This window comes from Vulpes vulpes, chromosome 7 (genome assembly GCF_048418805.1).
Source record: "Vulpes vulpes isolate BD-2025 chromosome 7, VulVul3, whole genome shotgun sequence".
NCBI classification, from domain to species: Eukaryota; Metazoa; Chordata; class Mammalia; order Carnivora; family Canidae; genus Vulpes; species Vulpes vulpes.
Genome location: NC_132786.1, coordinates 92,205,899 through 92,229,826, shown reverse-complemented (window position 1 = coordinate 92,229,826; position 23,928 = coordinate 92,205,899). Strand labels below are relative to the sequence as shown.

General features: G+C 34.4%; 1 long non-coding RNA gene across 2 annotated transcripts in view; it reads left to right on the top strand.

Moving 5' to 3' along the window:
- The window catches only part of LOC140599719 (uncharacterized), a 61,705-nt gene that overhangs the window by 17,387 nt on the left and 20,390 nt on the right, over window positions 1-23,928 (top strand). Inside the window, exons 2-3 of one of the 2 annotated variants that reach the window (XR_012002679.1) lie at window positions 3,027-3,133; window positions 13,964-14,061. This is a non-coding gene — a long non-coding RNA (uncharacterized lncRNA). The remainder of the gene's footprint in view (window positions 1-3,026; window positions 3,134-13,963; window positions 14,062-23,928) is intronic. The other variant, XR_012002681.1, reaches the window with a different exon arrangement.

The window sequence follows — 23,928 nt, the reverse complement described above, 5'->3', positions numbered from 1 at the left end:
TCGCATACTATAATTTTGAAATATATTAATTTATACAAAGTAAATTAAAATAATGAGGGTGAATAATAAGTGGGATTTGATGCTTTGACTATATTTGAATAGATGCATTTTCTCCTATATACTTGGCCTGATCTGATCATAAATAATTTAGATGAAACTTTTAAATTCAACATATAGTAAATGTCATAAAAATGATTTATTATATGCCTTAAATTCTCTTGCATATTTACTATTAGTTGTTTTCTGATTTATATTTAAGATTTGGTTAGACAAAGAGACTACAATGAAATATAAAATAGGCTGTGATACTCAGAATTTTGAAACAGACAGCAGATATAGATTGAATCTTGTAAAGCAAAGGCAAAGTTGACAGTGGCTTTAAGGAGTTGATATCAGATGTTAATAGCAACATGCCATTTGCACTTTAGAGAAGGAGATAGAGAATGTTGTCAGATACTAGAAAAAAGGAATTAGAATTGGTCCTGCTGAGCAGGCCAATAATTTCACACAAGTATGCCCTTTAGTTTGTCTCGTCACATTTGTTGCAAAATTTAGCCCCCTTGGTATCTGACCTTGGGCATATGGACTTGACCGCTGGCTGGGATGGCTATTTAACAGGATACTGATGGCTTCTGCAAAAAATCCAAGTACAAACACTGCGAAGACTCTGCAGTCCTTGCTCTCTTGCCTTTCCTGTCTTATTCTTCCTACCACTGTGCTTTCATTTCTGCTCTGTTTTCTGCTTGGAATGTGCTTGTCATCTTCCAATCACAGTTTTATGGTTTTACTGCTTAATCATTATTTCTCAGCTAATGTTAAATACATAGTATTTTATCAGTGCCTTACTTTCATTATCTTCATTATTAATAGAGTTAATGATCTATGTGAAAGCGCCCCCCCCCCTTCCCATTTGCTTGTGGATTTATTTGACCTTTTTCTTTAATATAATTGTCCTGATGACATTTCCAACCCATTTGCATTAAAATATTTTGGAGAACTCATAGAATACTTGGCAGCAATACTTTGAGTCACAAATACAAAAGTAAACAACAAGCAGGGAACATTTGAATAGGCTTTGCACCAGCCAAGTAAACCAATTGAAAGTCACAATCTGCTGTTTAAATCTACCACCACCTGATGACTAATGGAAAATTACAGAACCTCACTTCTAACCTTGACATTCTTATAAAGCTTTAGTTTTGCAAGAGATCAGGCATGCATATGTAATAAGTAGAACACCCAAACAAAAATAAGCCTTGTTAAAAACAATTATCTGTGAGAATGTTCTTATTTGTTTTTTTGTACTCCTGGCACCAGAACTTGGCCAATTACATAGAGGTCATTGTTGCAAATATGCCTAGGAGGATTCTTTTATTAGGACTCTATGAACACTTAATGCTTATGTGTAGAATCACTGACATCACTATAGAATGAGAACTATATAAAATTTAGTATGCAATCAACTGGGAACATAATTATGTGCAAAAGACAGTGGATTTTCATATTCCTTTTTCACTGAGAAATTGCAATAAAATTCACCCTGGTATTTGTCAGAATGTCACCTTTTTAATCAAGTCTGGATTCATGTCTTGTGATTTCCAAGTCTGTTAGAGATTCTGCTGTGTTTCTCAATGCTTATGTTCTTTATTGGCTTATATATTTTTAAAATTCTTATTCCAAGTCTTCAAAATCTGTTTTTAGCATTGTGCTTATTAGTTGTAATTTTTGTGAAGGTTGACATTTTTCGTATTTTTTAAATAAAATGCTTAGTGCCAGTTTTATATTTCTAGAGACAGTTTATTTTTCTTTTTAGGGAAAATGCATTGTACCTCTCTTTTTCTTTTATGGATGTTCTTTGTTCCCTGGACAACTGCCTAAGTGGTTTACTCACAAGTGGGGTACAGAATTCACTGATTTTGAATGAAAGAATATAGCTGAAAAGAGCAGAAATATATTAACCATGATATTTTGTGTAATAAAAATAGTCCCTGGAGTATTAGTTCTAAACTATTTCATGCTGATATCAGTTATATTACCTACAAATAATTCTTAACATAGTTATATAGATTATTGAACCTCAAAATTTTTGTCCACAGTTATCTGAAAACAGGTGACTTAAGTATAGTCTTTTTTTTGTTTTGTTTTAAGTATAGTCTTAAATAAAGAAAAAACAAATGGAAGGGTTGCTTTTTAAATATTAAGACCCAAGTGCCAATAGATGATATGGTTTATAATAATTGCCTGCAAACCTCATTATATAATTGATAATATATAAGATTATTTTTTTCTCTCTTGGCACAAATCATTCCACAAGTTCCACTGACCTGTTTTCCATATTGGAACCTCATATAGAATCTAGGTGAGAAATAATACTTTCAGCTCTATCCCAAATTAATATTTTCTCACATAATAGTAAAACTAATTTCATTTTGAAAAAATACCTTCAGAAAGCATTTTTGATCAGCATGGTGTTTGTACATCTATGAAATTGTTAACAAGATATGTGGGTAGCCTAGACATTTCTTAGGTGTGGCAAATGGGCAGACCATGTGTTGTTTCAAAGCAAAAATATAAGCCTTGTAAGTATACAAGGCTGTTTTCCAAATTACAATGTTGAAGATTTCTTCCTGTGCTTTTAAGTTATGTGTATGTTTTTCTTTTATTTCAGTGTTTCATTCACCTTTTAAAAGTTTTTCCCAGGTTGAAGTCAGAGGTACCTATCTTGTATAAGTGAAAAAGGCAAGGGAGCTAAAATTCACGTTCATCATGAAGTTTGAAAAGTAATTTTATCCCAGACCACATTTCCAGAAATATCATAGGTGAACAATTAGTTTTTGTATGAATAAATACATATCAAAGAGAGGAATACTTCTTACTACAATTTAAAACATATATATTTTTCTCAGTTAAATGATGCTAAAGCCTGAGATATGGAAAACTACTCCACTCATTATTATTAGTGTTTCATTATTACTTATGATCCTCATTTGTTTTGCCTTATTTATTGTCTACTCCCTCCCTGCCAGTTACTAAAACTTGCTGCCAACAAACAACAAACACACTGCTCTGAGCGCTTGTAAGCATTGGAACTTCTTCAGAAGACTCATGAAGCATACTCCAAGGAAAGAAGAAAGTAAGGAGCCAACTATAAACTTGGGAATGATAAGGAGACTTATTATATAATAACATGCTAATTTATGGTCACTTAGGAGGACACTAACTAAAGTGGACCACATGGCCTGACTATAGTGCTATATTGATAGATAGCACCTGTATTACAGAGACAGCAAAAAGATCTTCCTTTTTTATTTGGAATACCCAAAGTCTGGTAAAGATTTTTTCCCCTTTGTTTCCTCTACCTCCCAGTGGAAAAGCATTTAAGGTTAAGGATTCATGTAATGATTATTTATTTATTTATTTTCCATGTAATTGTAATTTATATTTCTTAGTTTTCTACTGCTCTATCGACGTACTTCCACTCTGTGAGCCTCTTCTCTTTAAACCCTCATCTTCTTGTTCTGTAGCTCACCAACTATATATCAACATGTTTTCATCGATTGATCTGAAATATTCTCTTAAAACATTTACATTTATATTCACATGTTAATTTATATCAAAACATTTAAAAGTTACATTAACAAAACTCACATTTGTTGCAGTAGAAATGCCTTGAAGGTGTCCTTTCATTGATTTACCATGGATATTTGCAAACATTATAAGTAGTAGTAATGATAGTACAACTAAATAATATTTCCTTACTCATATTAACATCAATTTGAAATAAAATTTATATCAGTGGTAAGTAGAAAGTATAGACAGTGATAAATAATTTTATTGGGAAAAGGCAGAATAGTACAAATATGAAACGCTAATGGTAACATCATGACATATGTTTTAACTTTAAAAAGAGAAATGGAACACTTGAATAATAGCGAAGTATCAGAGTCTTTTAATCTGACCATGCATACTTGAAACAGATTTACTTTCCATGTGTCACACATTATAGGTATTCTAATATGAACGAGTGTAGGAGTCATTGAGGACAGTTCTAGAGAGAAATTTCCTTTAACAGGATCATAATTCTGCAGAGGAGTACTATCTATATTGTTTTACTGTTCTATTAGAGTTTCCCCTGTGGATTTGACTCATCTATCAGCTTTAGCTTTCTAATGGTCTCCAAAAGGGAAGAGAGTATTTTGTTTCATCACAGCTGCTCTATCAGTTAGATGTATGTTGCTTTTGTTGTATAAAGTAATCAGATGTATTACAGTTTAATGGGTGTTGTTTTTTGAGTTAGGAGAGCACAGGCCAATTATATGGAATTGAACTTCATTCAACTGAGTGGGTTGATTTAATTCCTGAAATCAGTACCGGTAAATCTGCTGGTAAGCCCCATCAAAATTATTTATCAATTATAGAATTGTTTTTGATATAATGGAGATAATAATAGACTCCAGATTTAGAGATATTGTAACTTAATTAACAAGCAATATGATTAAGTGTCATTTTCAAATAAATAATAGTATCGATCCATTGTGAGTAACACATGTACTCATAGCAGTTCTTTCTGATATAGGGATCATTTGCATTAATTTAGTCTCTCTTTTTCTCTCTCATACACAACATACATACACATATTATATATACACACACAAACACAGTTTTAAGATTTAAAAGTAATGAAAAAGATGGAAATTAACTGATATATACAGGCATCAAAGTCTCATTAGCATACTGCTTTTATCAACTAGTTAATTTATTTTCTGCACTCTAAAAACTTTCCTGCAATATTCAAAATCTTAATTAAATTCCAAAGTCAGAATTTTTTATGTTCTAAGTATTACCCATACTTTGGTACAGATATTAAATGATCTATTTAGAAATCTATTAAATGGTCAATATATTTTCATCATAAGACTCAGAATAAAGGTACCATCTTGCATATAAAATGTCATATGGAAAAAAGTTGCTTTGTTTGTTAGAGAACACATCAGCTTGTAAGTGTTGTCTTCACAGTAAGTTTACCTCAGAATATTCTGGGTTTTCTTATAAAGATATGTTTATACATGGGTAAAGATTATAATTTGGTTATTTAATTAATAAGGATATTTTTTTAGAATTGATTATTACCTCTTAGATTCAGTATCATTTGAAAACAAGAAAAGCCAAAAAAAAGTGGCGACCTTCATCCTTATATCTTCTCATATAGGGAGAAAACAGTGGCTGGAAGGGACAGGGCTGAAGATTCAGACAAAAAGTGTCTGAATCCAGATTCATGGGTCTATGTATATATGTACACATATAAGCCTTCTTCCCTTTACAAGGTTGACATTACACTGTAATGAGTATGTGCCTACTAGAGGAATGGTAGGGTAAATATTTAGTCTCAAACATTAACAACATAATATTTTACTTTTACTGTGTAATGTAGAACTATATAATGACATGACTTTAGAGTTAGGTAAAATAAAATACTACAGTGATACCTTGTACTTTCAGTGAAAGACATCATTGGCTAGCCAATGGAAAGTGAATGACCTTTGAACTCTCCTCATTGGTCTGCAGTGACTCTATAAGACTGATTTGTTTTAGATTCTTCAAGAATGGCCTCATCTTAGCATATTTTACTTATATAAGTATTTTAGCATATTGTACTTATTATGAATATGCATAATGAATTACTTAGTATTTCTGATCCAATACTTTAATACTTTCTTTTTTCATTTATAATTCCCAGTTTATTTTTTAACTGTGTTTTGTTTTGTATTTTATTTAAATTCAATTTGCCGACATATAGTATAATTCTCAGTTTAGACTTAATTTTTATCATGTTAATGAAAATTAGTTTTTTTAAAAAAATATTTTATTTATTTATTCATGAGAGACACAGAGAGAGAGAGAGAGAGAGAGGCACAGACAGAGGCAGAGGGAGAAGTAGGCTCTCTGCAGGGAGTCAGGCATGAGACTTGATCCCGGGTCTCCGGGGTCAGGCCTTGGAATGAAGGCAGCGCTAAACCCCTGAGCCACCCGGGCTGCCCTGAAAATTAGTTTTTTTTTTTTTTTTAATTAGTTTTATCAAATAGTAACTCTATGTGGTTTGTAATGACTCTAAATTTAGGATAAGCATACTGGCTAGAGTCATCCTAAATTTAGGATAAGCATACTGGCTATTGGAAATAGGGACAAGAATATTATAGCATTCATAAAAGAATGGACAGTTTATGAAGTTTCCTTCTGAAAAGAGAAAGTAGAACTTAGAGATATAGTTTATGAATTTGTTCTTTGTATGACGGCCAATGGAGGAATTGTTTTATTTTTATTTTTTTAAAGATTTATTTATTTATTTATTTATTTATTTATTTATTTATTTATGACAGAGAGACAGAGACGGGGGGTGGTCAGAGACACAGGAGGAGGGAGAAGCAGGCTCCATGCCGGGAGCCAGACAGGGGACTCGATCCCGGGACTCCAGGATCACGCCCTAGGCCAAAGGCAGGCGCCAAACTGCTGAGCCACCCAGAGATCCCCGAGGAATTGTTTTAGCATGTTTAAGTAATCTTATTCTAAACTTAGCTATACCCACAAACCCCAATCAATTTATTTGATGTCAGTCTCTAGATAATGCTTTCCTACAGAACTTTTTGCAATGATGGAAATGGTCCTTTATCTACACTAATATGATAGCCATAAGTCACATAAAGGCATAGAACACCTAATGTGTGACTAGTGCAACAGTGGAATTGAATTTTAAATTTTCTTTAATTTTAATTTATTTAAATAGTCATGCACCTAGTAGCTACTCTGTAGCACAATGGCACTTATTTTTTTATGGTGTTCAGTAGAGGCAATGTTCATAATAATTATATTTTGATTCTTACTCTGATAGATTGTTTTATTGAGGTTTATTGAGTTTCAAGAGACACGTCAGCTTTGACTAACTTAAATTCAGAGAAGGATTTATTGGATACGTATTGAAGTTAACTCAGATTAAATGAATTGATCAAACTTCAGAAAGGCAGCTCCAAGGATCTCAGTATCAGAAACATAAGATTGTATTGAGGGGCTTCCATTAAAGTGACTAAGCTTTTTTTTTTTTTTTTTAAGATTTTTATTCATCCATTCATGAGAGACACAGAGAGAGAGAGAGAGACAGAAACATAGGCAGAGGGAGAAGTAGGCTCCCTGTGGGGAGCCTGATGTGGGACTCAACTGGAGGGGCCAGGGGGATCATACCCAGAGTCAAAGGTAGACCCTCAACTGCTGAGCCACCCAGGCATCTCAAAAGTGACTAAGCTTTAATAGTCATCCAGAAAGGGACAGCTGGGTGGCTCAGTGGTTGAGCATCTGCCTGTGGCTCAGGGTATGATCCTGGGATCTGGGATCAAGTCCTGCATCAGGCTCCTTGCATGGAGCCTGGTTCTCCCTCTGCCTAGGTCTGTGCCTATCTCTCTCTCTTTCTTTCTGTGTCTCTCATGAATAAATAAATAAAATCTTTTAAAAAAGTAGTCATCCAGAAAGAATCTTATTGTCTTCATGGATCAAATGTTTCTAACTGGACTGATAGCCTTTGACAGGGGTGGAGGTGAATGGGAAATGGTATTAGTACTAAAGTCACTGGAAGGAGTGCGAGTTGGATAATCACTTTGTGTCCAGTAAAAAATGCTAAGTCAGATTAATATTTAGGAGGTTAGCATGGCCTGTAAAAGGATGACATTTATTATAGTTATGATATAGTGTGTGAGGAATTTCCTAAAATCTTCCCTTTCTTATTCAATGTGTTCCATGATCTATAAGCATCAGCATCACTGGAACTTGTTAGAATTTCAGACTACATCTAGACCTACAGAGTCAGAATGTGCATTTTGACACATTCTTTTAAATGATTTATATGTACATTAAGCTGGAGGAGACCACATAAAATTTGTCAAGTCAGTATAATGGTAGTTTCACATGATAACTTTTAGTCATGTATTATTATATAACTTGGATTTTTCTTTATAATTATTTGATTGTGGAACGGAATTTAGTTTCCCAACCTAAAAATGTTTAATTATGTTTGATAGTAATGTACCCATCAGTATAAAATTTTAGTTAACTCATTCTTCCCTTAGATTAGTAGTTACCATTCAATATTAAAAATATAAAGCTGAAATTGAAGAATAATTAATTATGTAACTGGTATGCTATATTTTCTTATCTGAAGGTAAAGTACACTTCAAAGAATTCTTTGTAACTAGAATAAAGGAAACTGGTAAACATACATAAAATTGCATTTAAGGACACTATTTTAAATTTTGGGAAATGCAATACATACATTTATATGTATTACATGAATTTTTTCTCTGATTTTAGGAAGCATATTATCATTTGGAGAACTGCTAGAACTTCTTAAACTCATGTATTTCAAGTGAAATACATGACTTAAAGAAATTTCCTTTTTTCCATTTTTTGGAGGTTTCCTCTGATTTTAAAGTATTTATCTGGAATTATCTGTTCAGATCAGTGTGGAAAACGATATAAAAGCTGAATTCCTGGATGTTTGTGGTATCCATAAGAAGACATCTAGTGTAAAACTGAGAGCCTGAGATATGTTTGTGTCTGACATGTGAAAACATACATATAACTGATATTTATGGAAACTGGCATAATAAATTCTCTGCTAACTCAAATACTTGAAGGTTGTGGTAAATCTGCTAAAAATCCAGAATTTAAAAAAAAAATAAAATTCCAAATTATTAAAGAACTGGCCTGCTTAACAAGATAATGATGAATAGATTTGGTAGAAAATCATATACTTGGGTTATTAATCACATGTAATATTTATCTTAAGTATTATTGACTCTTTATTTTTAATTTTATATACACCAGAAAGTTTAGAACTTTCATTCTAAGGGAGACTATATGACTTGTTTCAGCCTTACTTGGACAACAGAATTATGTGTGAAATGACCACTTTATTCTGGAATTCAGTAACTTTCAAAGAATAAATGCAATTTCAAATACTATTGAAAAGTTGTTGCTAACTTTAGAAATTAATGATGAAAACAAAGGTGAGGAACTCATGCATACTTTTGGTACAGTGCCTTAGACATTGACAAAAAATAGAAATATTATTTTTAGGTGGTCTTTGTTCTTTGGTTCCAGCTGTCTTAAATTATCTTTATAGTTTCTGCTATTATGCTAGGTTCTTTGTTTTGCTAAAGTATTTTTGTTTGTTTTGCTAACATCTTTAAAAGTATCACAACTTCATTTGTAGCTCTGGAAACCAAGGTATGCCCCCTGAATTCCATTTCTTTAATCACAATTTGGTCTCTCACTTCTCTTCTTTTTTTCCCTACTCTGTAAAACTTCTCATGTTCCTACATTTATGCATTTATCTGTTGTGGGCAACTTGTAGCAGTTACTTATAGACAGTCTATTCCAATTCTTTTTAGTTCAACAACGTTGTTCATGTGAATTAAGAACTCTTTAACATCACTTAGGAGGAATGCAAAACAATCCATTTATTAGGTGTAGTGGAAACAAGGCAAAAAACATGGAAATGGCACCAATCACCCTTTGGGTAGTTGCAGGGTAGAAGAATCTTAAAATTGTGGATGAATAAGGCCATTAATTGCATTTCCTAGATGAAAATTTAGTTATTGTTGAGCCCCTATTTTTATAGCTTTGCTGGCTGTTATAAAGGAAAAGACATGATTTGAGTTGGTTCTCAAAACACCATCTAAGCAAATATGGTATGCATTGCAGCAACGTCATTCCTTATTTCTGAGTCAGTACACACCACTCAGCTCTGATCCATTATACTAAAGCTGGATTGTGTGTGTGTGTGTGTGTGTGTGTGTGTGTGTGTGTGTGTCTAATATACAAGAGAGAAAGCTTATCTGCAAAGGATAAATTATTTTTTTTTGAAGAAGAAAACATTTCATTATATTAGAAATAAAACTGACAATGCTGATCAGAACAAAATTTTCTGTATACTTTTGATTATAAACAGGTTCATGATCTAAATATCATACTAACTATTCTATGAATCTTTTTAAGAAGAAAATTCAAACAGTAGTATTCATTAGCTGATGACCTTCAAAACACAGGGTGACTCCTTTTCTTTTTCTTAAACAAGTTTAGACGTTCACAAGTAAAAATATAAGGAATGGTTTCTATGGAATCAGTGTCTTTGATCATATTCAACTCAAGTATATGCTTTTTTTAACATCAGTAATTAATATCAAGTTTCTATTGAATATTTTATAACAAACAGTATGCAACATACAGCCACTTATGACCAGAAATTCTAAAGTATCAAAAAATAGCTTATTACATATACAAATAAAAGTATTTATAATTTCATTACTTTCTGTGACAAAAACAAGTCAAACAGAGGTAGCATGAAGAAGCAAACATCAAATTAGAGAAAATAATTGAAGAAAATATTCCAGAAATTTTTTTTTCCAGAAAAATTATATAATGAATTCATTAGCTAAGAACTACCTGTCTTGGGATCCCTGGGTGGCGCAGTGGTTTGGCGCTTGCCTTTGGCCCAGGGCGCGATCCTGGAGACCCGGGATCGAATCCCACATCAGGCTCCCGGTGCATGGAGCCTGCTTCTCCCTCTGCCTATGTCTCTGCCTCTCTCTCTCTCTCTGTGTGACTATCATAAATAAATAAAAATTAAAAAAAAAAAAAAAAGAACTACCTGTCTTTTATTGCCATAAGGAGCCTCACTCTCTAGCCACCCATGTCTCTTGTCATCATTTTGGGAAAAGAAATGAAGATGGAGACAGTCATTTAAAATATCTAGTATTGGGCAGCTCAGGTGGCTCAGCGGTTTAGCGCATGCCTTCAGCTCAGGGAATGATCCTGGTGACCTGGGATCGAGTCCCACATCGGGCTCCCTGCATGGAGCCTGCTTCTCCCTCTGCCTGTGTCTCTGCCTCTTTCTCTCTGTGTCTCTCATGAATAAATAAAAATATTAAAAAAAATAAAACATCTAGTATTAAAAAAAAGATTTACTATTTTTTCCAAATGATCAACTATGGCCAGCCCCGGTGGCTCAGTGGTTTAGCGCCGCCTGCAGCCCAGGGCGTGATCTTGGAGACCCTGGATCGAGTCCCACATCAGGCTCTCTGTATGACGCCTGCTTCTCCCTCTGCCTGTGTCTCTCTGTGCCTCTCTCTTTCTCTGTCTCTATGAATAAATAAAAATAAAAAAATGTTAAAAAAAAAAAAAACAAATGATCAACTATAACTTAAAGGGACTTTTAGAAGTATTGAATCAGTCTCAGTTTAAATTAAATTGGATGGTAGGGACATTTAGCTTATATTTTCTCATGCTAACAAGCAGGTAGAGGTTTAAGAATAAGTCTAGATTTATTGTTGTCTTATATTCATTCAACAACTAGTTTCTGAGTGCCTTTAACATGCTAGACACTGTTCTAGATAATAGAAATACAAAAGTAAACAAAACAAGTCCTTGTCTTTAGGGAAAGTACCTATAGGAAAGTGGGCAAACATTGATAAAAAACAAATAAACGAACAAACAAAAAAAAACCCAATATGGAACAATGTACTAAAATGTCAAATATTGGTAAGTCCAATAGGGAAATATAAATTAGAGTAAAAGACAGTGAAGGGGCTAATGTTTTATGGAGGCCTTTCTGAAAGGTTGGTGTTCCAGTAGGAAGCCAGCCATGTATAGGAAGAGCATCTCAAGAGGAATAGCAATGACTCTGAAGTAGGAGAATGTGAGGCATATTCCAGCCTGGGGGTTGTCTGGGGCACCTGGAGAACAGTGAGCAAAGGGGACAGTAATCAGAATGGAGGTCAGAGAACCTGCTTGAGTTCAGCTCATCAAGAATTGTTATTGTTTCCTCAGTATAATGGGAAGCCACAGAAGGAGTAGATATGGAAATGATATAATGTGATTTACATTTTAAAAGAGTCACTCTGCTTGCTATGTGACAAATGGATATAGCAAGGACAGAAGTAGGTTGTCTAGTTAGGAAGCATTTTTTTTTTTTAAGATTTTACTTTTTTATTCATAACAGATACAGAGAGAGACGAAGAGACATAGGCAGCAAGAGAAGGAGGCTCCCTGCAGGGAGCTCAAGGCGGGGCTCAAAGCGGGACTCCAGGATCACGCCCTGGGCGGAAGGGAGGCTCTCAACTGCTGAGCCACCCAGGCATCCCTATTTAGGGAGCTTTTAAAGTAGTCCAGGCAAGAGGTAATAGCTTGTATTAGAGTAGTGGTGGTGGAAGTAATGATAAATTGACAGATTTCAGATATATTATGAAGTTGAATCTATAGAATTTGATGATAGATTACATATGGATGGTAGGAGAGAAAGGATAACTCCATTGTGTCTTTATCTTGTTCTCTCTCGTCTCTCCTTTCTTTAGTTGTCTATCCTCAGCTCACACTTCTTTCTTCTTTCTCCTTTTTCTCACATACACCTCATTCTCCTTAGTTTTCTCATCTCTCCTTCACATTCCTCCTTGTGTTCTTCTCTGTCTTCTACCTCATCTTTCCTTTTCTATCTCCCCCACCCTCTTTTGCTCTTATTCTTATTTAAAATAGAATTATGTTTTCTGTGCCAAAAATCCATTATAGGAAGCCAAAGTTGGGTGACCTATAAGAAGACTTTTCATGATTAGGGTGGCGAGTAGTATATATGATATATGGTTATGTTTGGGACTTGAAGGTTGAGCCAACTACACTTACTGATGAATTGAATATAGTAGGTGGGCTGGGGAGGTAAATCATAATGGTTCCAATGATTTTGCCCTGAGAAAAAGTATAAATTGTGGTATCATCAACTGAAGTGGAGAAACAGGTTTGGCTGGGGGTAGCCTGTTTCTCCACTTCAGTTGATGATACCATGGGCTTGTTTCTTTGTTTTTGAGATTAAACAGGTGCATTTTATTATCAAATATAATGATTCTATGAAAACTCAGTGGTATTGTGGGAAGTATTACTTCCTACCTTAAGTCTTTCAGAGCTTTGGGCAGACAGCATCTTAAGGCATCAAGTATAAACAGCTCTTTTTCTGATCTTAAATGTCAGTTGTCACCAGTTTCACACAAAATGTTTTTTTTTCCCTACTGTAGTTAAAGGGCCATGGCTGGTCAGGTGAAGAGGGAACATTTGGCACTCCATATACACTCATGTATACCATTTACACTTTATATATATATATATATACACATATACATATATATATACATATATACATATTTTAATAACAATTTTATTTATTTGTGAGAGAGAGAGAGAGAGAGGCAGAGACTAAGGCAGAGAGAGAAGCAGGCTCCACGCAGGGAGCCCGATGTGGGACTCGATCCTGGGACCCCAGGATGATGCCCTGGGCGGAAGGCAGGTGCTCAACCGCTGAGCCACCCAGGTGTCCCTTACACTATATATATATATATATATATATATATATATATATATATATATATATAAGAATCTAACTTCCGCCTCTAAGTCTAAATCCAAATTTTCAGAAAAGAAATTCTTATTTGACAAGCTTAGATAAATTGCTTACCCATAAACCAAATAAGTGTATCCTGGAAGAATTCGGGGTGCCTAGAAGAAACATATTGTCAAGAACTTCATCTGTGTGGACAAGGGGAAGGGAATATAGGGATCAGAGAAGAAAACCATGGTTTTAGCAAACACCCTCATATTTTCCTGTCATATCTGTCCACTTGGAAGAATGTAGAAAGATACTTTTCCTCTTTTGTTTTTAAAAATTTCTTGGCTAATTCACTTAGGGTCTGTACCAAACAGAATACTGGATAGCAGTTTCTCTACTATATGATGGATTTTTTTAAGAAGTCAAATTCATAAAATGGGAAAACTACATTTATCATAATTTTGGTCCCTGAGAAACTTTGTATTTATATTTTAAAATCTGTACTAGAGACCTGATGTTCTCTGATATGTAATATTTTTTATTTTGTTGTAGTGTGCATGCCAGAAGAAGAGCTGTTCATGTTTCATCCTCCTTGACCCATAAAAAATGATCAAGTTCCCTCAATAAAATACATTTAATTCTCCAAAATGGTGAGCATTAATAAAATACATTAACACTGTGAACAAATCAAGGGGTCAAAGAAAGGATAATCTATTTAGCAGCAGCACTGGCTGATATCACAATCCTATCTCTTTGAGGATTACTGGAATTCTATGGAAGGCTTATTAGCAATAATGTCTTAAAACCTACACTGAAGGCTCTGAATACTTTAAAGTTCTGTACTAAAGTGTCTTAACCGAAACAGTATTTCCTGAATTGCCTGATTACATTTCACTTGTTTTTTACATTATGCCAATTTTATGTTATCAAACTAAAGCTAAGATCAATAGTGTTTTCATTTTTGCTCTCAGATCAGTATTAATATCCTAAATTACTATAAGTAGTTGACCCTCAAAATATGTAAATTATGTAGTTAATTCATAACTTGGAATTCACTATAAACATTCACATTGTTAATAATATATGCAGAATTGCTCCTTGGGTTTTTACTAGAACAGTTTCAGGTATAAGGCATCACAGAGCATCTGTAGTCCCTACAATATGATTTTACTATTTAAGTCAAGAAAGTATGATAAAGCCCTGCCATTGTCAACTTAAAAAAAAAAAAAAAAGGATCTCTTTTCTTGCAAATGCATTGTTATTTCTATAAATAATTATAATCAGGGCAGCCCTGGTGGCACAGTGGTCTGGCGCCGCCTGCAGCCTGGGGTGTGATCCTGGGGACCCGGGATTGAGTCCCACATCCGGCTCCCTGCATGGAGCCTGCTTCTCCCTCTGTGTCTCTGCCTCTCTCTCTCTGTGTCTATGAATAAATAAAGAGAATCTTTAAAAAAATAATTATAATCAGAATTATCCATTCATTATGCTTAACTATTCAGTGTTGAGTAGAATGTTTTATTAATCTCTCATCCATTAGATACCTGATAATGACACAAAGTCAAAGTATAAAATTTACATGTCACATGTTCCTTGGTTGTTTAGACCTCATAATGTTTTGTGTAAATTTTTCAGTCATTTGGATGTGAATTTTTTTGTGATTTTCCTCAGCTTTTATTTAGAATAATTTGAATATGACACAATTAGAGGATTGTTTATCTTTACTAAACCAGCTTTCTTCTTTACATTTTCTTTCTTTCTCTTATTTCAATTCCTTAGTATTCTTGCTCATGCAGTTGGGTTGAATTATATGAAATTGCAATATCTGCAATTTCTTTCATTTGGCTCAAATTATTATAAAAGAAATTATATCAGAAAATGGATAGTTATCATACCAAGAGTATTTGTCTTTGAAGGTCCAATGAATAATAGTATATGTTAATTTTTTCTTTTTTAAAAAATATTTTATTTATTCATTCATGAGAGACACAGAGAGAGACAGAGACATAGGCAGAGAGAGAAGCAGGCTCCATGCAGGGAGTCCGATGTGGGACTTGATCCCGGGACTCCAGGGTGACACCCTGGGCTGAAAGCAGCCGCTCAGCCACTGAGCCACCCAGGCGTCCCTATGTTATTATTTTTTTTTCTTAAAAAAAAATTGAAATTACTAGACAAACCTTAGATTTAGCTTCATTAATATAAACATATTTACCTCTGTCAAAATTCTAAGATCAATTCATATGAGGTAGCCATTATTATTTACTGTGACATAACATTTATCTCACAAAGAAGATATAATATTTATACCTGAAAGCACACAAAGCATTTTCCTTCTTGATTATTTTGTCTTTAAAGTATGATAAATGACCATTCATACTACTGAATTGTGGATTCTATGTAAATTTCTAGTTATTATACAAATGGCCTACATTGACAGGATGGTTCTATAATGCCTTTGTCTTGCTCTGTAAACAGTCAAGATGTAAAATTGATAGCTTTTTAAATAAATAAATAATACATAATAGTATGCTGTAATTGTTTTCTATGCTCATATAAAGTAAGTGACCAGATATCTTACTCTTCACTTATGTTTTGTTTTAAATAGAAGACTATTATACGGTAATGGTGTAAACAAGATGAAATGAGAATTAAAAATTGTACCTAATGTTCAAAATTTGTGCTGTAGTCACGTTAGCATTTCAAGAAATATTTTTCAAAAGCTAAAATACCTTTAAATTTAAAACTACAATATGGAAATAGTTTTAGAGAACTAAATTTCTTGAGTATTTTCCAGAAGTGGGCTTTATAGATGTTAGCTAAATTGTGTTTTGGTGGAATTAGAAGGCAGAAAAATACAAAATTAGGTCACTAGTTTAATTTTTATCTCTTGGACTATAAATCTCTGGCAATTTAATTCTATCATAGAAAAATTTCCTTCCATTCTTCTTTTTTCCCCCTTCTTGTCCCCCTTCCCTTCATTCTTTTCTTTCTTTCTTTTTCTTTTTTTAATAGACTCCATGCCCAGTGTGGATCCCAATGTGGGGCTTGAACTCACTATTCTGAGATCAAGATCTGACCTGAGATCAAGAGTTAGATGTTTAACCAACTGAGCCACCCAAACAACCTTTCTTCTTTCCTTTCTCTCCTTTTGATAGAACTAATACAAAAGGGGGAAAATGAGTTGAATAGAAGAGATAGGAAATGTTCTTAATACCAGAAAGACTTTCAGTGACAAAATGACAATTTTAAAGATAAGGAAAGATTTATTAATTCCTTTACTCATGGATTACCTGGGTGGCTCAGTCAGTTAGGTGTCTGCCTTTGGCTCAGGTTATGATCCCAGAGTCCTGGGATTGGGCCTTGACTCTGGCTCCCAGCCCAGTGGAGAGTCTGCTTCTCCCTTTCCCTCTGCTGCTTCCCCTGCTTGTGCTCTCTTTCTCTATCAAGTAATTAAATAAATAAAAATCTTAAAAAAAAATTCTTTACTGGAGTTATGGAGGCCTTTATCCCCCATAATGCTGTTTGTGAGATGACAATGATCTATCTTAAATATCCTCAGTGTAACTCTGTCTATCATTCTCACTATGAGTCTCTATATCCAATTTCACAGATGATAATTTATAGTTTGTAAACCATTGGTTATCAATTAAAAGAAATCATCCAGAACTAAGTCTTTGGCTAGAATAATTAATCTTTATATAATTTAATCCCTATTTGATGAAGTGATTTGCATCAAAGAATGGAGTATTTACTCCAAATCATACCCTGGATGTACTGATAATCAATTTTTTTTCTAATATTACAGTCATGTAGAAGAAAGGGAGCTGAAAATGATGTATTTCACATATAGGTCATCATTCATCATGTTACAAATCATACTGCTTCACTAAATTCTGAAGTCTTTACTTTCCTATGCAAGGTCAATTCTGGATATAAAATAAGGAATAATTAAATAGGATGACAAGTATTAAATGCTAATTTTTGTTTAGTGTTTAGTATATAATGTATTATATTCTTTCCTTTCATTCATTTACACCAATAGTATATTATCAAATTTTTATATTATAGTAGAAAATATATACTAAATCTTGCTTAAAAATCTGTTTTCAAATTCTGTAACTACATCTTAAGATTGGATACGTCATTACTTTAAACCAATGGCTCTCAACTGGGGATCATTCTTCCCTTTCAGGAACCATTTGGCAATGTCTGGAGACATTTTTGTTTGTCATAATTTAGAGAGTGCTACTGGCATCTAGTAGACAGAGGCCAGGAATGCTGCTAACCATCCTACAGTGCACAAGACAGCCTCTTCTAACAAAGAATTATCTGGCTAAAATGTTAGCAGTGCTCAGGTTAAGACACTTGACTTAAACAAATATGCATTGAGTACTTTCTCTGTGTTTAATATTGTGTGTTGGAGAATACAAAATAAGCCAGGTAATCCGTTCACTCAAGTTGAAATCTCAGAGAAGAATTGGGTTGAAAGTCCAAGTAAGGGCAGCCTGAGTCGCTCAGCAGTTTAGTACCGCCTTTGGCTCAGGGCATGATTCTGGAGACCTTGGATCCAGTCCTGTGTCAGGCTCCCTGCATGGAGCCTGCTTCTCTCTCTGCCTGTGTCTCTGTGCCTCTCTCTCTCTCTGTGTGTGTGTGTCTCTCATGAATAAATAAATAAATTCTTTAAAAAAAGTCCAAATAAAGATGATGGTAATAATAAATTGATTAATATGTCACAAAAAGACAAAATAAAAAGTCTTGAAGGCTCGGTGGAGCCCAACTCACATTTTTTGGGGGATAAGTAGTTTTACAAAAACTACTTAGCAGTTATGTATTTCCCCCCCACTTTTTCAAAGTAGATAATTCTTATACTTGGTTATAAAATACTAAAGGTAAAGAAGAGTACTCATTGAAAAATAAATTTATCCCTCTGGTCACCCCAATCATCACCTCCTTTTTCCCTTCCTTCTTTCTTGTGGATCCTATCCAAGGCATCCTATTCCTTTAAACACATGTATATTACATTATGGATGGATTATGACTTATTTAAAAATATCCCTATTGATAAGTATTCAGGTTATTTCAATTTTCAGTGCTGAGATGAATATATTCTTTTATACATCTGAGTGCATATCTAAAGGATAACTAGAAGTGGGACTTTAGTTTCAGGATTTATGCGAAATTTTCATTTTGAAAAATGTTTTCCAACTTGTTTCCCTGTGATCACAAGTCTCCAAAAATGGTCCCCAGTTATCTTTTACTCCTGAAATATATACTCCTCTGTAGTCCCCTTCCACATTGAACAGTGCCGACCTATGTGACAAATAGGATATTAGGGAAATGATATGTGACTACAGAGTCTAGGACATAAAAGATGTAGCAGTTACTACTCTGTCTTTTTTTTTTTTTTTTAAATCTCTGGCTCTAGGGGAATCCAGTTACCAGGTCATGAGAACTCTCAAGTATCCCAGGGAGAGGTTACGTATAGAGCATCTGAGGATTTTCATCAACAACCAGCACCAACTTACTAGCCAGCTATGTGAACCACTTTAAAAATGGATCATCCAGCTCTAATCCAGCTTTTTTTTTTTTAAATTTTTATTTATTTATAATAGTCACAGAGAGAGAGAGAGAGAGGCAGAGGGGGAAGCAGGCTCCATGCACCGGGAGCCCGACATGGGATTCGATCCCGGGCCTCCAGGATCACGCCCTGGGCCAAAGGCAGGCGCCAAACCGCTGCGCCACCCAGGGATCCCTCTAATCCAGCTTTAAGATGACTACAGCCCTGTCTAACATCCTGGTTGCAGCCTCACAAGGGACTCTGAGTCAGAACTGCCCAACCTAAACTGCTCCCAAATTTCTGACCCAGATAAATTGTCAGAGAAAATAAATGTTTATTGCTCTTTTAAACCTCTGGGTTTTAGGGCAATTTGTTATGTAGCAATAGATAACTAATACATTCTTCATAGAAGGTATTACAATTTATATTTCCAATAGTAGTATATGAGTTTGCCTGATATATCTTATACCTACCCTGTCAATGTGATAACTTTTTTTTAAATGCTTGCCAATGATATAGATAAATAATAACATGTCATTGTCAGCTGAATTGCATTCTCTGAGTGCTATTGAACATATTTTCATGTATTTAAGAATTATTGTTTTAAGATTTTAATTTATTCTTTTGAGAGAGAGAGAGAGCACGCACAAATAGGGGTGGAGAGGCTGAGGGAGAAGCAGACTTCCTTTGGATCAGGGAGCCAGATGCAGGGCTCCATGTGGGGCTCTGTGTGGGGCTTGATCCCAGGACCTTGGGATTATGACCTAAGCCAGAGGCAAATGCTTAACCAACTGAGCCACCCATGCACTCCTATTTAAGAATTATTTAATTCAATGATATCTATTCATAAATTTTGCTCATTTTTCTACTGGTTGTTTATTATTTTCTTATTTATAGGAACTGATCATACGTTGAGAAAATTTGCCAATTTGTGCGTGATACCAATTGCAACTTTTTCCCTCTCTTGCTTTTTTAAAAGCGATCTTTAAAATAAAAACATTTAATTTTTTTTCAAAGTCTTCAACATTTAAAATTGGTTTCTGGGCTTCATGCCATAGCTTTAAGACTCACCCTATTTCTGAGATAATTTTTTAAATTATACCATGGGTTTTTTAGTATTTCTCGGTTTCTTTTTTTATATTTAAATATTTAATTCATCTGGAGGTTAAGTTGTAAGGTAAGACTTCCATTTAATTTTATTTTGTTGTAACAAATGGATATTCATTTATTGGAATGCCAATAATTATGAAACAATCTTTCTCCTAATTTGCATTTTTTTTCTCTTTTGTAGTAAGTTGCATTGTATTTGATCAATTTCTGGTCCTTTTAGTATATTTCATTTTGGTTGAACTCTTTATCTATGTTATGCTGACTTAGGGTTACATTGTTTTTTTATGATATGCTAATTTTTAGCATGATTCTGACTATACTTATTCATTTCAATATTTACTGAGCACTTGCTGTTCAGATTTTAAGTGGTCAGGAATTTCTATTTTTGTGAAAATGCACCTCCTAGTGGAGAAAGCTAACAACCCCCAAAACAAATCAATCTATGATATGAAGAAAATAAAATAGTATACATAACTGTTTTTCTCGGAGTGTGAAAGACAGTTTCTCTGAGGAGGAATGAATGTGATTCCATAGAGCACGGCTGGCAGATGGAACGAGGAGTGCAAAGGCTGATAGGAGCTTGAAAAGCATATTTCTGGAATATGGCTGGAGAAAAGAGAAAAAACTGAAAAAGTAGGAGACTGAATAAGTAGGGCACTGGTAGGAAATGTGATCAGAGAAAGATTCAGGTACTAGAATGCCTAGTGGACTATGTTAAGAATTTTGGATTACTCTCTAAATATGCAGGAGAGCCACTGGAGCAGGCGAATGAGAGGTTAGGATATGATTGATACTATCAAAGGAACACTATTTTAGAGACTTGACTAATGGGTGTGAGAGGAATGAGGGAGAGGATGCAAGGGTGGAAGCAGACAGTCCAGTTACACTATTTCAGTAACCCAAATGAGAGATAAGGGTGGCTTGGGTCAGTAATGGAGGTGGCAAATGTGATCCAAATTCAGTCAAAACTTGTGGAACAGCTAATGCCGTTTTCCTTAGAATCAGCTTGCTTTATGTTATTTATTTTAGTTGACATCGCATTAAGATAATAAATTAACATAAGGAAAGTTAACATCTTTGTATTCTTCAGAATTTTTTTTAAACTCAGAAATATAAGTATGCATTTTCTATTGATTGATATCCACGGTAGAACTTTACATTTTTCTTCATAGATGTCTTTCATATTCCTTGTTCTTTTTTGGTCTTTCATTGCTGTGGCAAGAGGAACTCTTATGTCCATTATAATATCCTCTAACTGTTGTGAACCAGCACTAACTGCCAGACATGTGAGGGAACGTGTCTTCAGATTATTCCTGCCCCCAAATTTGAAGCCTTCTCACTAAAGACCTGCATACTGTGGAGCAGAAAACAGTCATCTCTACTATGCTCTGTCTGAATTCCTGATGTACAGAATCTCTGAAGATAATAAATAGTTGTTTGAAGTAATTTCTTATATAGCTATAACTGGGAGAGAAAGTTCATTCTCTCTCTTTGAGTTGTAGAAGTCAGTAAATAGAATTTGCTTTGCTCTTATCAATTGTTTTTTGTTTCCCATTCACCCCTGCCTTCTACCAAATGAAGTATAGCAGCTCTCACTGCTTGCCCACTTATGTATTCTTTCTCCCTTATTGTAAAGAAGTAACTTTTGGTTTTGTATCTGAAAATGAGACACTTATTTGGAGAAGTGTTATTCTATCAGCAGTGTCAGGGATATACAGCTGGGGGCATCCTTTCTCCACATTTTCCTGCATTCTACTTGACCTGGGCTACTTTTGGCAGTCCCTTATTCTGTTCTCTTATTTTGTGAACAATGAGATTCAAATCTTTATCCTTTTCCAGCATTCTTTGAAGGGGATTGTGATTATTTTTGAATTAAATATTATTTATGAATAAGCAACAACAAAAAATTGAAATACAGTGTCACTTTACCATCAAAATTTGCTTCCTTATTGGTTTGAACTAAAATTTAAAAATACTTGAGCTAAATTTGCATTAGTTTATAATTTGGTGAAATCAAAATAGGTTTTTAGTTGAAGTATAAATCTTTGTGAAACTTTTCTTATATATTTTAAAATGGCAAATTATACAATATTCTCATGTTTAATTGTGTGTGTGTGTGAAGATTTTATTTATTTGAGAGAGAGCAGCAGGAGAAACAGAAGGAGAAGGACAAACAGACTCTGTGTTGAGCATGGAACCTGATGTGGGGATCAATACCATGACCCCAAGGTCATGATTAGAGCTCAAATCAAGAATCACTTAACTGACTGAGCCACCCAGCCACCTCTATTTAATTCTTTTTTAAACTTTATTTTTATTGAGGTATAATTGACATGCAATATTATGTTAGTTTCAGATGTACAACATAATGATTCAGTATTTGCATATATTGCAAAAAGATAACTGCAATAAGTTAAGTTAATATCTGTTGCCATACTTTACTACAGAATTCATTTTTCTTGGGATAGGAACTTTTAAAGACTTACTCTTGGGACACCTGGGGGGCTCAGTAGTTGAGCATCTGCCTTTGGCTCAGTCGTGATCCTGGGGTGCTGGGATAGAGTCTGGCATCAGGCTCCCTGCAGGGAACTTGCTTTTCCCTCTGCCTATGTCTCTGCCTGTCTGTGTCTCTCATTAATAAGCAAATAAAATAAAATAAAAAAAAAGAATTACTGCTAGCAACTTTCAAATCTGCAATAAGTATTATTAACTATAGTCGCCATGTTTTTTTTTCCGCCTTGTTATACATTATTATATCGCCATGACTTATTTATTTTATAACTGGTAGTTTGTACTTTTTGACACCTTTTGCCTATTTCATCATCCCTCCCCACCCCTCACTTTGGTGCCCAAACTACTAATTTATTTCTGTATTTATGAACTTTTTTTTTATTCTACCTGTAAGTGAGATGATATATTTGTCTTTTGCTAACTTACTTCACTTAGCATAATGCCTTCAAGGTCCATCCATGTTGTTATACATGGCAAGATTTCATTCTTTTTTATGAATAATATTACATAGTATAAATATATCACATTTTCTTCATTCCTTCATTCGTCAATGGATACTAGGTTGTTTCCATATCTTGACTATTGTAAATAATACTGCAGTGAACTTGGGGGTGCATGTATATTTTTAAGTGAATTTTTAAATTTTCTTTGGATAAGTGCCCGGAAATTGAATTGTCATAAGGTAGTTCTATTTTTAATTTTTTTTTTTTTTTTAGAAATCTATATGTTTTCAAAGTGGCTACACCAATTTACATTCCCACCAAGTGTACACAATGGTTCCCCTTTTTCCATATATTTGCCAACACTTGTTACCCTCCCCCCCCCCTTTTTTTTTTCATGAGAGACACACAGAGAGAGGCAGAAACACAGACAGAGGGAGAAGCAGACTCCATGCAGGGAGCCTGATGTGGGACTCCATCCCAGGACTCCGGGATCATGACCTGAGCCAAAAGCAGGCACTCAACTGCCAAGCCACCCAGGCTTCCCGTATTTTCATGATAGCCATTCTAACCTTTGTGAGATGAAATCTCATTGTGGTTTTGATTTGTATTCCTCTGATTATTAGTGATATTGAATACTTTTTCATATACCTCTTGGCCATTTGTAGACATACAAACGGAAAACTTTGGAAAACTCAGCTCCTCTGACTTTTTTTTTTTTTTTTTTTTCAATCAGGCTGTTTGTAGAAAAGTGATTACCCAGGCTTGAGGAATGAGGAAAATAGGGAGAAGTTGGTAAAAAGGTATACACTCCAGCTGTAAGATGAGTAAAGTCTGAAGACCTAATATAAAACCTGGTGATAATATTTGATAACCCTGTATTGTATGATTGAAATTTGCAA